Source organism: Protopterus annectens, chromosome 2.part2 (genome assembly GCF_019279795.1).
Source record: "Protopterus annectens isolate FY-2018-M chromosome 2.part2, PAN1.0, whole genome shotgun sequence".
Taxonomy (NCBI): Eukaryota; Metazoa; Chordata; order Ceratodontiformes; family Protopteridae; genus Protopterus; species Protopterus annectens.
In genome coordinates, this window is record NC_056730.1 from 345,587,939 (window position 1) to 345,602,451 (window position 14,513).

General features: G+C 40.5%; 1 protein-coding gene across 1 annotated transcript in view; it reads left to right on the top strand.

Moving 5' to 3' along the window:
• COL19A1 (collagen type XIX alpha 1 chain) overlaps positions 1 to 14,513 on the top strand; it is a gene marked incomplete in the record, with an annotated part of 3,251,042 nt that overhangs the window by 1,898,140 nt on the left and 1,338,389 nt on the right.

Sequence of the window (14,513 nt, forward strand, 5' to 3'; positions counted from 1 at the left end):
AATACTGTGCATATGTAATGTTTTTTTTTTTTTTTTTTTTTCTGGTCTATGCCTAACATCTGCTTTGTTAAAAGTTTTGTTAGAAAATTGTGTGTCAGACATTGGAAAATGCAGTTGTCATGATCCTAATAAAACACAAACACCCAAAGACATTTGACAACCTTTATTGTAATGAATAAAAATGAACAAACATCAAACTTTATTGAGGCACACACAATCCAACATTGCAACAAATAAAATAGTAAACATAAGAGCAGCGCCTGCTCACCCTGGATAAGCAGCGTCCCCCACTTGCTCACTTATCCTAGTAATCATGAAGGCAACATTCCTGCTCACCTCACTATCATCATAAATTCCATCCTTCCATTCCAAGTCATAGCATTCCTGAAGGCAGCATCCCCGCTCACCTTAATATCATCATCAATTCCATATTTCCATTCCAATTCACCTACCATCAAATCACCATCTCAATTCCGAATATCCTACTGAGGGGGACAGAAGAGGGTCAAGCCTGACCCTCTTCTCCGCCCACCAGCCTGAAAGGCTGTTCCCCCTCAGACCATACTACCTTCCAATAGATCCTCCACCTTGAAACACAGTTAAGGTTAAATAAATTCAGCCCAACTACATTAAAATGAACTCCATCAGATCTGTACCGTACAGGATCCCTGCGTTCAAACTCCACATGCTGCATAGTAAGCACCCCAACTCTCCTCTCCACCCTACCTGAAAATAATCTCAAACCATCTTAAAACCCAAGGATGGATACTTCCTCATCAATGCTAACACATCCTTACAAATGTGATAACCCCAAATTTCATTCCATTGCATCTAATTGCTGCATGTTTAACTGCCCAAAAGCCGAAAGAATGACCTAAGATGATGATCCTTCTAACAGCAATAACTAAGTACCAAATACCTGTAGCTTCATTGTGCGCCACTCCACCAACCAGAAACTCCACCCCCATTAAAATCCATTACCTTCAAGCCAGTAGCTAAGTAGCTACCACCAACCTAGTGTTCTCCCAGGTATGACCACATCACTCATTCCTGTAGCAACTCAGACATCGGGCACCAACATGTTGCCTTCATCTGGGACCTTGCTGTGTAACACCAAGTCAACTGTAATGCTCATCACCACACCACCACCTGCACAGGGACAAAAGCAAAATGCATTAGCGAGTATACCAACTTTACCCATGTGGTACACATTATGACAGTGGAGTATCAAGTCGTGGTAATGAAGGGAAAAACAGTTCAATGAAAATTGCAAACCATTCCATACCCTAACAGTATAGTAAAAAATTGACCCTGCTGTGACATATAAGAAAAAGAGGCTTGCCTAACATGCCTCCCATAACCTTACTGCTCCTCTCACAGAATTCAAAATATACTCCACTGCAATTATTTAAACAAACCACCCCATTCAAACATGCCTAACTGCATACTTACCAAATAAAATTACCTGAAACTTTCTTACCCAGTAATCCAGCAGTCAAAACAATTCCATCACAGCTACAGCCCCCACTTTGCCATTAGTGCCCGCCGATATTACCCTTCTTGCAACCACACTGTGTCCTGCTCCAGTGGCCGAAAAACTCCATCACGATAGAAATCCCTGAATGGCCTTGTGACTGCCGACCAAATTTGGCAAATGCACTGTATAGATCAACTTGCCTTCAACACGTCCTAAATAACAAACCTTGCTCACCCACCTACCCAAGTTAACCTAATAACCAAGTACCCATGCCATTGGTGAAAATTAAAACTTAGGCAGCTTGTATGTACCAGCAATAACCTTACTGTGCTTAAAACAGATAAAATACCTCTTGAGGGTGAACCTCACAGCCTCACAATTTCACCAAGCCAACCTTTTCACCCCTACCAGCTCTGCGAAACCCTCCCATTAAAAATGGTAATCCCACCATTAACTAGTTTCGAGGGAGCAACACGCTATACCTGTGCTCAACTCCTAATGCTGGCAGCAATTAATAAAATAGTAATCTTCTGTCTAAGCAAACTCAAGCAAAACCCTTAAAGAGTGCATGACAGCATAACCTGTGCATACAGTAGCCAAATAAAGTGCAGCCTACCTCTAAAGTTAATCACAAACAGAGCTTTATCAGGCTTACCCACTGCAGCATAGCCAGACCCAACCTCCCAGCTCATCATGCATCTGCAAACTACCTGCATACCTGACGTGCTCTCTTAAACTGTTCCAATTTTAAAAGACCTACATAAGTAACCACTTCCTATGAGTCCAAAGAGCCACTCAAGGATATCCCTGATACCCACTGTAAAGCCCATAACCTGGTATGTAGCATTAAATAACACCTGCTTAAGAAACAGATTAGTTTCCCAGAAAATGCCACACCTCTGGATCAATCCCCTGGATCAATCCCCCTTTCATATAAACCTCACTTGTCCACTTCTAAACTATTGGAACAACTAGCTGGTTAACGGTCAATTCACCCTAGGTGTTCCTCCATGTCCCCCTTTTGGCTAGGGCATAGTGTATCAGGTGTTGCCCTTGAAATAATTCTTGGATAACTTTCCCAGCCTTAAACCATTAGTCTAGGTTTTTTTTTTTTTTTTGAGCATCCTTGTTAAAATTGTTAATAACCCATGAAATGTGAACCACCTTTACCTAATTGCTCCACATTACCTTATAATTGATCACATTCCAATGAAATGTACCGCCTTACATCAGCCAACTCTGGATCACCTTGGGCCCCACTGCCACCAAGCTGTACTTCTCTGTTGCCTTCTCGCTGTAGGTTGTAAAGTCACTGCAGGGGACATGAAGGCTAAACCAAAATGAATACCTTAAATGAATCACTCTGAACTCGCCTAACCACCATAAGTAGGAGATAATGCCACTACCAGCCCCAGAACAGCCCCCTCAATGCTTTTGCCATGATCACCACTCACCCTGAAAAAAGAAATAAAACAGCAGGAAATAACTAAATCTGCATTACAGCTAACCAAAACCTCAATTCATCTCTATGACTATTAAATCCTACAACATTAAAACCAATCCCCAAGTAACTCTGGTAACAGTAGTCAACATTAACATACCTACCTAGCTACAAACCCTGGACCCTAAACCTTGAAATCACAGCAATGTACCAGGACCCTCTGCTCTGACCATCCCTTTCACCTTGCAAACCTCGCTTAGCCCACAAACCCTATTTACAGTCTATTGCTGTCAACTAGCCTGCACCTGGCTTCTTCAGTAATCTACAAAATACTCAGCCCTACTAAGCCTCAAACCAGCGCCATGCACCCCCTGGCCAGAATAATATATAGCCTATCCCCTGCAAGCTACCAAACTCTAAGGTTCCCCTACCGCCCCCAGCCCCCCCTTTGCACCTGCCTTCTTACCAGCATGTACTTTCATCCTTCCTTCCTAACTACCCTGTATCCTGTTATATTTCTATTTATTTATCTTTTTTTTTTTATTCCAAGAGAGGCGACCATGCCTCAAAAACGAACTAAAGTGATGGTCAAATAGAGCCAGCCTTGCACTACTGCTCATACAAAACCCAGAAAGTTGACAGAATAAATATGGTTTGCATGCCTTACCTGAGAAACTGCCACATGCCGTCATTATTTCTGCCCCCTAATTGAAACCCCACACATTAGCTGCACCGAAGAAGTGCCAATGCCTTAACCACAGGTGTGTATGAAAGCTACTGCATCCCTCCCTATCAAGTTGAAATTTAGGAGAAAAGAATGACATGCAGTTATGGAGTCATGCCTGGCCGTCCCATAAAGTGCATGCATTTAAATATAAGGCTGCAGGAAAGTGAATCGCATCTATTAAACAATTAATAGTGAAAATTGGCATTTTTAGAAAAAAAAAAACACAGCAACCTTTGAGACTAGGAGCCCCACTGTGTTCTGAACTTACTCAGGTTTAAATAAAATTAAGTTGCAATATCCAGTTTGCTAGTGTTCCACCTGGAAGCAATCAATAGAGAGTGTAACACAGTCACTTCCTAATATCATGTAGACACCAAGGGAGCATTTTCTCTTGAGCTGCTTTTCGCTTAGGGCTTTGAACGTAGGTTATCACTGTGATCTTAACCTGAATCCTAAGTACAGTCTGTTTCCAAGCAATGCTGAGGCAGTCTGTCAAAGACTAAAGACCCCTTGAGAATTAGGAAAATAAACGTGGATTTCCTGACTTTCCACATATTGTAAAGCCTTGGTTTTTAGAGAGAAATAATATTGTTATTGTACTCCTCTCAGCTAAGATTTGATTTGAAATCTATGTTAAATCAGTTTTAATAATTATGTCCATGAGACACCCCTGATAATACTACCACAAAAAAGACTGATTAGGAAAACATGACATGCTGTAATACCTCCTTGCTACATGCTTTGCTGAAACTGAAAAAACAGTAACCAAGGTTCTAAAACACGGACTGCATTTGTCTGCTGTCTTAGCTGCTGCATCGTGCCTGCACAAAAAACAAACTTACAAGAAGCCCACACTGCCGGCTGCTCGTCAGCAACTAACCTCCTAGCATCAGGGAAATCCACTAATCCCACCAACGAAAAGAAACTCTGGCACTGATAACCTTCACAGGAAAACTAATTCCCCCAGTCATCCACCCTTGTACCTCAACGGACAGCCATGGCAATGCGCATGCACCATACTAAACACTAGCCCTGCATGCCCGTGAAAAGCACGACTACCACCAATGAGCCTCCCCCAACGAGCAAGGAAAGTCTAAAAGACCCTAAACCCATGGCTATCCCTCCACCGAACCCTTTACAGAGCGGAAATATCAAAAAGGTTCTAGTTCAAAGCGAAGAACCAGCAAACTTGCGTGGGACAAGTGTGCGATTTCAAAATGCTAATCATAAACCAACTTAAGATGTGATCCAGATTAGATACACAGACATTAATCTTTCATGAATGTTCCTTAAACAGGGTCTGTATTAACATTTAACCTACACATTCCATTCAGCATAGTCACTAAAGAAAGACATACATAATATATACCCAACAATCCCATAACTTACGTGGCATTACCAAAGGTTCAAAATTACCCTGAACTCCACACAGTACAATGACCTAATGCATTCCTCTCACATTGCGTCACTATAATTGTTGCACATCACCACATTTTGCCGTTTGCTTTCCTGTTTTCTCAAAAATTAAATAAATAAAACTTTGAATTCTGAAAAAAGGTATACGTGACAGAAATAAATAAATCAATAAGCAAGCTGCAGGGCAGCAGAAATTAATCATTTCTAAGGTAGGGGTGGGAAATGAAGCAGAAAACTACGGCAGCAGAATAGTGTCCACCCTAGCAACAAAAATGCAAGACCTACCTACAGAAAAAGCATGAAATCACAGCCTGCCCATCTTGCCATCAGCACCATACCATCCAGCAACTAACCCACTTGCCACCACAGCCCTCAAGAACAAAACACGGTAAACAAATAACACTATACTATCAATGTAGCAACAGCACCACTCATTCACCTTACATTCAGTCTTAGGGATTCCCTCTTTCCCTCAGCCCTGCCTGCAAATCCCTTTCCTCCCCTCACACTCTCTCCCTATGTATTTCAACCCTATCTACTATTCCCTATTAATTAAGACTACTACTCACCCCAAATCCCTCCTCAATCAGAGAAACAGCAATGAGAAAAAAAAAAAAAACACCAGTCTCCTGCAGACAAAACCCCTGCTACCCTACCAAGGAATTATACAATGCAAAGTTCCTGTAATCACGGTTGCACAGGTAAAAAACACACTCTCCAAAGCCAAGAACACAGCATCCATGGGACCTGACAACATCCCAAGCTGTGTTCTACATGAACTACAGAATGAACTGGCACCCCACCTAAGCACCATGTTCAGTCATAGCCTCACCTCAGGCTTTGTGCCCACTGAATGGTGCACAGCGATGGTTAGCCCATTCCACAAAGGGGGAGCCACCACGGAACCCAGGAACTACCACCCCATTAGCCTAATGAGCCTCGTCTGCAAGGCCATGGAATGTATCATCATGGAACTTATAAACAAAGAGATTGGAAATCTCCATACTCTGGACCCCACCTAGTTCAGGTTTGTAAAAAGGCAGATCATGTCTCCTAAACCTGATTGACTTTTTTGAAGCAGTCACCAAAGCCGTAGACAAGGGTAAGGTGGTTCACACAGCCTATCTAGATCTCGCCAAGGCTTTTGACAACATCCCCCACTCAGGAATTATAGATAAACTCACAAGACTAAGTATAAATCCCCTATATCACAAGATGGGTTGCCAACTGGCTCACTGACAGAACCCACACTGTGAAAGTAGCAGACTCCAAATCTGACTTCCAACCAGTGACAAGTGGAGTACCATAGGGTTCAGTCCTGGGTCCTCTCCTGTTTGGTATCTACGTTTCTGAAGTACAGGCTAACACAGAAGGTCTTTGGCTAATGAAGTTCACAGATGACTGCAAACTAGGAGCCATAATTGAAACTCCTAACGATGTGGACATCCTGCAAAAGGGCCTTACTGAGACAGATGCCTGGTGTCAAAGCCATGGCCTCAAGCTGAATGCCAAAAAGTGCATTGTCATCCCTTTGGTAAAAACTCTGTACCCATGAGCTACCACATAGGTTCATAGGTAGGTATTAGCTATCAGTCCAAGGGCCTAAGTAATCCTATCTAACAAGGTTCCCTGGCTTACGCCACCCAAGAAAGTTAATTTCCTGTGCCCCTGTTGAGCAGAGCCACAGAAGTGATCCCAGGGGTGTATTTCCTATTTCCCATCCACTCATCAAGATTTTTCTTGAAGAGTGCTAATGAGGAACTTTGCTTGACATAGATGGGTAGCTTGTTCCAGAGTATAGGCATTCTCTGGGACAGGAATCTATCCCTCCAGCATGTCCTGTTTATTGTGGTGACAAGGTTTAGGTCCCTAGAGCATGTAGTTCAGAGGGACTGGGATTTCTTAAGGTGTAGCATGTCCAACAGCTCTGGGTTTAACATCGCTTTATATGTTAGGCAGAGATCTCCTCAGAGTAGGCGATATGCTACAGAGTAAAGCTGGAGTTTTTTGAGACGGTCAGTGAAGGGCATCTGTTTGAGGTCAGTAATCCTCTTTGTGAGGTACTTCTGTGGCCTTTCCATCTGCTGCAGATGTCTTGTGAAGTACATTCCAAAAGGGGCATTGTACTTTATAATGGGTCTCATGAGTGCCGAGTAGAGGGGAACAATGACCTCTTTGTTTCTGGATGAGAACCCTTTTGTGATGAGGTGTGCCACATAGAAGATATTCCTGACTACTATGGCGATATGATTATCAAAGGAGAGACGACTGTCCACCTGAGTCCCAAGGTCTCTTATCACACATTCAGCATTAAGTAGACTGCTGTTTATATGGTAGTTCATGGGTACAGAGTTTTTACCAAAGGGGATGACAATGCACTTTTTGGTATTGAGCTTGAGGCCATGTCTCTGACACCAGGCATCTGTCTCAGTAAGGCCCTTCTGTAGGATGTCCACATCATTTGGGGACTCAACTATGGCTCCTAGTTTGCAGTCATCTGCGAACTTTGTTAGCCAGAGGACTTCTGTGTTAGCCTGTACTTCAGAGAAGTAGATACCAAACAGGAGAGGTCCTAGGACTGAACCCTGTGGTACTCCACTTGTCACTGGTTTGAAGTCAGATTTAGAGGTGGTAGTCTACTTAACACTGAAAGTGTGATAAGAGACCTTGGGACACAAGTGGACAGAAGTCTATCCTTTGATAATCACATTGCCACAGTAGTCAGGAAATCCTTCTATGTGGCACACCTCATCACAAAAAGTTTCTCATCCAAGAAAAAAGAGGTCATTGTTCCCCTCTACTCGTCACTCATTAGACCCATTATAGAGTACAACACCTCTTTTGGTATGTACCTCACAGGACAGCTACAACAACTGGAAAGGCTGCAGAAATACCTCACAAAGAGGATTACCGGCCTCAAACAGATACCCTACGCAAACCGTCTCAAAAAACTCCAGCTTTACTCTGTCACATATCGCGTACTCAGAGGCGATCTCTGTCTAACATACAAAGCTATGTCAAACCCAGAGCTGTTGGACATGCTCCACTTAAAGAAATCCCAATCCCTCAGAGCTACACACTCTAGGGACCTAAACCTTGTCACCACAATAAACAGAACATGCTGGAGGGATAGATTCCCGTCCCAGAGACTTCCCATACTCAGGAACAAACTACCTATCTATATCAAACAAAGCTCCTCATTAGCACTCTTCAGGGAAAAATCTTGATGATTAGATGAGAAATAGGAAATTCACCCCAGGGATCACCTCTGTGGCACTGCTCGACAGGGGCACAGGAAAATAATTTTCTTGGGTGGCGAAAGCCAGGGTACCTTTTTGGCTAGGCTTGTATAGGCCCTAGGGCCGATAGCCTTGTACCTAACTATGAACCTATAAACCTATACTTACCTGTCTGCTAAGAAACCTCCCAAGGCCTACCTCTACCACCTCAGGTTGTCAGGACGTGATCTTGCTTCAACAAGACCACTCCAAAATGTACTTACTCATACTAATTTCCCCTACAAAACCCCTTAAGACCCACCCCTTAGCCTTACCTCACTTCCTCCCTCAGCTCCCACCTTAATTAACTCTTTCCTACCTGCTCCCTACCCACACAGGCCTAACCTACCTATCACCCTACTTACAGCTCCCCTCCTCCCACTTTACTCATCCGAGGTCGTTCCGTGACAAACTCGTCTGTTCCAAACTTCACTTGTCCATGTAATCAGGAGTAGGTGTATCAGAATGATTTCCCTTTTACAAAAAAAGCACTCACAGTTGGAGTTTCCACACTTTTGATATTTTGGACGTGTGGTTGCTGATGTAATTGAGAGTAGTCTATAAATAAGAAAAACTTGTAGTGTGTGTGTAGCATAGAAGCAAGGTTTATTTCAAATGCTTTTTATTAGAGAGACTGTCTTTTCTGTCTGGTGATCTGGAACAGCCGCTACATGATACATTAGCAGCTGGACTTTCTTTTGTAAGTTTATGCTGGATTTACAATGAGCATGCCAGTTGGATTGACCAATCAGCGTGCACGTTCCATTGTATAATTTGGAATCATTAATGGATCGATCTTTTCTAACACTCAAACATTATGATCCACAGGCTACATGCAATCACGTAGCGACCAAATGAAAGCATGATAAAAAATTGCTTTCCCTTCTATGGTTATAAGAAAGACATTTTCTATGGTATTAGTGCTTCTCTGACAGGACTTAGGAGTTCTAGATTCAGCAGTTATACATAAACCTGATTAATATGTATAACTGTTGCATCTAAAACTTCCAAGTCCAGTGACAGAAATGCAGTCATACTGTATTGCTGTATTCAAAATTAATGTATTCAGATTGTGATCCTTTTTGGAATAACTTTATAGTTTCATAGTTTCCAGTGACCTGTGTACAGGTCAAAGTTCATCATAACATAGGCTGCAAGGTCATAGAATGGGCATTCAAACCAAACCAAGTATCTAAAGATTTCTTGAATGAGTCCAGCGAATTACATTTCCTTACTTTTAATGGCAGTCTATTCCATGATTTCACAGTACTTTGGGTGCTAAACCTTAATATAAAAGTGATTTAAAATGTTCCTGTTTCAAAGATGCAATTTGTCCCAGTAGAAATTTGCCCTGATTTTAACAACTCACTATTTAATAAAATATGCATCATTTCATCATGAAGTGCTTGATATGCAAGGTGTAAAATGTAGCTAAGAATTCCTGATACATGATTGTCCTGCTCTCTATAATTCTTTTAGTAAATTTTCTTTGAACACTCAAATATGCAGAGGTCACCACTTGAATATATACAAAATAATAAGTTGTATTCAGTTACAGGTCTAATATAAATTATAAATAATTTCAATAGATCTACAACAGATCTGATTGGAAAATTTCTCTAGAAGGAGACAAATAAAACGCATCACCTTTGCCTTAACAGCACATGCATTTCATTGAAATGTTAAGTTAGAACTTATATACAATACGAAGCTTTCTGTATTCAGTCACTTCCTGTATGACATAACTTCCCACGCATACTGTCTTTTTTTTTTAAGTAAGAATTTTCATGTATTTTCCAGGGCTGAAAATCTTCACGTTTCTTTCGACAGAATATTTTTAAGTTGTTCAATGTTCCTGCTGCTCTGTGGTGTTTCTCTGCCTTTTTAACACCCCTAAACATTTGATCTGTATTCTATGTTAGTGCGGCACCTTCCTCATTGACCTAATTACATTAAATCAGTGTGTTTAACTCTAATTCATTTAGTTTAGACCTTTTATATAAGAGTAAAGAGCAGTTTAGTCCCCTTCTTCTTGTCAGAGATGTAAATCTTTTAGGTGTTATACAAATCTGTTTTAAAAGAGCTAACAGCTTCCTTGAACTGTACTTTCATGTATGTGGCTTTCATACAGGCATACGTTCATACATTATATGTAACTTGTGCTATTGGTTAGTGAAGTTAAAGGAATACAGTGTCTCTGATGTTGCTAATAATTTGTGTCTCTTGACACATCTCTCTAATCCTAATTTGGCTGACTCTACTTTCTGATTACCATATGTGTGTTGGTAGTTAGTACAGAGTCTTTGTATGTTCTGCATAAAGTACCTTTTTTACTGGTCTTTTTTCTGATAATAAAATTTTTATTATGATTTTCGTGTTTTTTTAAGCATGGAGATTTTTCAGTGTGGCCCACAATACCTCATTCTTATGGGTTCATTGGTTCATGGGCTCTTCTCCAGCTATCACAAAAGACCAAGTCCTAAAAGTGTTATCAAAAGCTAAGAATACTGTATCGATGGGTCTTGATAATATTCCTGGATACATCTTAAGTAGCATGAAGCACAATTTAGCCACACCCCTAACTACACTGTTCAATCTCTGCCTCCATATAGGATTTTTACTAAGCAGATAGAGAACAGCTACAGTCTTTCCCTCCATAATGGAGGACTTCCAAAGACCCAGGTTATTACAGATCCATAAGTCTGACAAGATCATATACAAAGACATGGAAAGATTTATCATGGAATTAAACATAGATGACCCCCAAACATTGAACCCATCTTGGTTTGGATTTGTTAAGTGCAGGTCATGCTTTCTCAGTCTGGTGGATATTTTTTGAAAAGGCCATCAAAGCAAAGGATGAAGGCAAAAGAGTACATGCTGCATTACTTGATGTGTCTAAATCTTTTGACACAATTCTTCTCTCAGGCATAGTAGAAAAGCTAAATAAATTGGGAATAAACCCCAATGTCAGCCACTGGATTCCCAACTGGCTCATAGGTAGGATGCAGAAATGAAAATTAGGGAAGTTATCCCCACAAAAGACAAGTCACAAGTGAACTGCCCCGGGGTTCTGTGCTGGGACATCAACTGTTTGGCATTTACTTTGCTGAAGTAAAAGCTAGTAACGAAGGGCTGTGGCTGACTAACTTTCCAGACAACTGCAAGGTTTGTCCCAAATTAATAACTGCTGCCAAAATCATGGACCTAAACTAAATGCCAAAAAATGCATTATTGTGTCCTTTGACAAGTCAGCTACCCAAGGGAACTATCACATTAACAGTACACCACAAGGGGTTGACCTAACTGTTTGGGATGATTTAGGAAGTTATGTGGACAATGACCTAACTTTTCACAAACGTGTATCTTTTGTTGTAAGAAAATCCTTCTACACTTTACAACTTGTAAACAAAGGGATTGTGTCTAAATCTAGGGATGTTATCGATCCCCTCTACTTAGCCCTCAATAGGCAAATCATTGAATATAATGCCCCCATTGCCATGTAATTGTCCAAACACATGCAACAACTGGAACACCCAGAAAGATACCTTACTAAAAGGATACAAGGCCTAAACAACATGTCCTACACAGACAGATTCAAAGCCCTGTCACCATAACTGATATCCTACATACTGCTGAGAGGTGAGCTGTCTGGCATGCAAGGCATCCTCTGACCCATTACTGTTTGATTTACTGTACATCAGCAAGTCATATGGCATCAGAACTCGATCTAGGGATCTAGACTTCTTCTGCAGAATCAACAAAACAGTTTGGAGGGCATGTACATCTTGCAGACAATATCACTGCTGTGGAATGGACCCTGCATCCACATAAAACAAAGTTCATCTGTGTCCATATGCAATTGCAACTTAGATCAATGGATGGGAAACAGACCATTTACCCCAGGATGATCCCCTTCATGTACAAAAATGGAAACTGGCTAGGCTTAAAATAACTGGGTCACAAGGGCAGCTAGCCTAGTACTTACCCATGAACCTATGAACCTATAAGGGTATGTCCTACTAGCTTTCAAGAAGCTTGAGCACTATAATGTCATGAGATATTTTCTGTTTTTATATATTTATCAGGATTATTTCTAAAGAAAGTTAATGATGGACTTCTTTTATCTGTATTGGGAAACTTATTCCAAAATCTCAGAAAGGATTGCATAAGGCATCTGTCACATTTTTTTCTACAACTGATATTTTCTTCTTTAGCATTAGTTTCCTAAATATGGCATTAGTTCTCCTAGTGGAGTGTTCCAGGGAATAACTTTAAAAGAGAATGATAGCATTGTTTCTTAGAACAGAGGTCACTTCTAGGCCACCTATAAGAAATATAATGACCCTTCCTAAAGTTCCCAAAGACATTCTGAATAGTTACAATTTTCCATTTCTGTAATATTTCTAGTTATGAATCATTGTATGTTTTCAAGTGGCTTGTACAAAAGATTACAAAATACAGCACTGTATTAAATCAAGTCTGATAAGTGAGGTATATTGTGGTACAGTTATCTCCCTAGAATGAATAGATATCAGTCCATTTTTCTGATAGCCCACCTTATCCTTTTCAGGATTACAGGGATGCTGGCATGTATCCCAGCAGCCTTTGGGAACAAGGGTTTGAATATTCTTTTGAACAGTGTGATGGTTTTACCTCTAGAATGCATATGCTCACTCACTGACTTGCTCACACACAGTTTATGCAGCATGGAACTCAAAAGGCGCATTTGTTACTTATTGCAACAAGGCCACGCTGCCTCCCCTCATGTCCTTCCCTGTGCTCCCCAGCACTTATGCCACTAAGTAAACATGGTTTGTTCACTGTGCAGTGAGGGTTTTATCTGTCTTTGCCATGGGGCCAGTGGAAATTGCTGTCTAATATTTCCCAAATCTTTAATAATGTTTTGTTGTGATTTGACTATTTATTCTACAATCATAATTTGCATCCTTTTTGCCAAGTTTCCTAATTCTCTAGTTACTGTCATTAAAATTGAGGTCATTAAAAGTGAGGTCAGGTATCTTGGAGAACATCTAATATTAAAGTAATCACATTTCCCACTCTGATATTATCAGCACAGTTTATTATCCATTACGCATTTACCACTTTTATAGTTGAGAGGATAAGTCCAAAAAGAAGTAACCCAAGTACAGAGCCCTGTGAGATACCACTTCTAATTCCTGTCAGGCAGATAGGTAGCCCCCTATACCCTGATTTGTTGAATCCTGTTGGTTGACCAGTGTTTTTTCCATTGAATTCCATATGTATTCAGGCATAATCGTGTTAAATTAGTATATATCTGTTTCCTTATGTGGAACAGTGACAAAAGTGCTGAAACGCTAAGCACGAGCAGTACTCACTGTCAGGCAATTGTCAAATGCTGCTGTTACAGCTTCAGATAATGACAAAAGATACAAAATGCAAGATCATCCCTTGTCAAACCAAAGCTGTTATGTATACACCAGAAGTAGGTCCCTTGCATTATTCTGGGATGTAGAAACATGGTCATGTTCATGCGTCTGATATGGGTTCACAAGCTAAAGGTTCGCAAGTGTAAGTTTGTAACACATACCATGCAGGTTTAATAAATGTAGTTTTAAAGAAAAATTATGCCTTAACAGTAGTTGGAATTTTTATAATAAATCTTCTTTGAAACAACTGCAACATGTTCATTTATAATTGTAAATATGAACAGAAACCTACTATTTAGCTCCAGGATTGATCTTATAGAGGTATTATACAGCTGGACTAAGAGTGTATGAGGGGGGTGAAGTTTATTGATTTCAAGTGTATAGCTTTTAGATCTCATCTTATTTGTTTTAAAAGTGTCCACACATTATGACAATCACATTCAGATAGTGTTTTTTTTTTCTTGTGTTTAAAGAAATTTGATATCAAAATATTTTTTCCTTCTTCAAGCATGGGCATTAATGCCCTTCTAGTCTGCCAATATATCCAGTCTCTTGTGAAAAATATCTAAAATAATACTTGCTTTATTGTAATTTGGTAGCCTGTTCCATGCATCATCTAATACACTTCTCATCCCTATAGAATCTTTTACATAGGTTATCTGATGATTGTCTGGTACTTTTGGTACTTTTGATAACCCCGAATATTCTCAGAGATAGTTGTCTGTAAATGCCCTATATACCTGAATCAGCTCTCATCTTAGAT